Below are 2,234 nucleotides of genomic sequence, written 5' to 3' on the forward strand. Positions count from 1 at the left end.
TAAATAGTGTAAATATATCATATAAATAATATTTGAAGAAATAAATAAGACTCTAAATTCTTTGTATAATTAATATAAGGAGAAAGTTAACCTGTGTTCGAGGTGAGAGAAGAGAGATATCTCTGAGGTGTTTCCTCCTCCTTGAGTTTCTTGGATTTCCAAAAGGCATCAATTTCATCCTTGGTCAGTGATTTATTCCTTGTTAATTAACTGTATAGGGAGGAAAAAGATGAATTAGGAAAAAATGAATTAGTGATATAAAATATGCAGGGCACAACATCTATTAATAATCAAGCAAGAATAATTAATCATCAATTCAACTAATATAGAGACAAAAATTTGCTAACCAGCTTTAGGGTCTTTGATAGAGCCCCAACCTGCCATAAGAGAAACCCATAATTGAATGAAATCTATGAAGTTTGCAAGTGAACTTAGTTTTATTACAACTTTATTAGGAGTGATGTATTGTAAGCTTTATATATAGTTAAGAGATAGTAAATTGGGTTGTAATGGTTGGTGGGCCATGGTTGGTTGTCATGTGAAAATAAATAATTTAATTTCATTTAGTGCGACTAAATAGTATATTTATTCACTGGAGATAAAACTTTGGACTTTGGCAGCCGGTTTTTTCTGCAAGGACATGTTAGAATTTTGTTGTTGCCCCTAGATTTGCTAAACCAGAACTTTATTAGATTGGATTATTTATTTGTATGTATATCTATTAGAAAAGTGCATGCGTAGCGTAGTTGGTGGATGTCACTGCATATTGATAAGTTTTGGACTATCAAACAGCAACTTTTTTTAATGTGTAAATTTGCTGGTTTTGACACGGTAATGTTGTTGATTGACACTAATTAGAGTTACTTTATTAGTTTATATTCGTCGTAATTTACAACTGCTAGGTAATTGAAGATGAGATATTTAGAAGATGGACATACACATAATTTGAATCAATTGACAACTACTAACGTGTGAAATAAGTGACGGTGGACTTAAATCTTTTTTTATGTAGGAGACATTCAACATGATGGTAGAGAAATTAAAATACCCACTTTCCGCAATATTATACTACATATAAAATCTATATCCACTTCGAAAATAACATATTATAATGATCTAAATTACCTAAACGACTTCCATTGTCACAGTTGTCTTAACACATCTCTAACACAAAGTTGGATAATGTGCACTACAATTTTCGAAACTTCTCTTACATTTTACATAACAAATTCTATCCTCTGATTAAATATGGATAATAGTATTATATTAATTCTAAATTATTAGTGCATAAATTAAATTCAAGAATTAATTTATAGATCAATTAATTTTAATCATAATCTAGTAGTCGGTTAATAAATTATTTATGTAATAGGTAATTTATGTTTAAAATTAATTATATACGTAAAATTATTTGTATAAAAGCACTTGGTTAAAATTCGCAACCCAATAGAGAAGAAAATGGCCCATTCTTTGAGTTTAACACTCCAACTGCTGCTTTATATTCTGGGCTGTTAAAAACATAAAGCAGCCCATGCTTTCTTCAATGCTAGGTCTATTAAAATCAATTTGAAGAATCTTCGTAAAATGATTTTGATTTTTCAAAATTTCGTAAGATTTTTAAGATGAAATCGAATTTCATTCTTGAAACTCATTGTCGAAAATTTCTTTGTAATCTGTTTTGATTATTTTTGCAAAATTGTTTCAAATTTTAAAATTAATCCATAATTAATTAGTATACAAAATTAATTATGAATATCATAATATACTGTTGGGTATGTAAGGTTTTTATTATACTCGAAGCGGAAATCACGCACATAAAATAGAATTAGATTCACAATTAATATTGCACATTGAAAACTTAAACACAACATATAGAAACAGTTGGTTTCTTTATTGAACATTTGATCAGAGTCTACACTTAACACTCTAACAGTGGCTTTCACAATATTAATATTCACTCTGATCTGATGCAGATTCTACAATAGTTTACAGAAAAAAAGCCACTATAATATAATGCAGATTCTATAATAGTTTTATAGAGGAAAAGCTAGAATCTATGCAAAACTTTTCTATCTTTGTAATTTTCGACAATAAAGTCTATATATATAGTCAAAAGCTACATGAGTAATAAACTTATTTTTTCTCTTGTATAGTTTAATTACTTAGAAGTGGAGATAGGTTAAAATTTGAAGCTTGGAAATGAAATCCATGAGTAGCATACACATTGTTATGTT

Source organism: Salvia splendens, chromosome 11, assembly GCF_004379255.2.
Source record: "Salvia splendens isolate huo1 chromosome 11, SspV2, whole genome shotgun sequence".
Taxonomy (NCBI): Eukaryota; Viridiplantae; Streptophyta; class Magnoliopsida; order Lamiales; family Lamiaceae; genus Salvia; species Salvia splendens.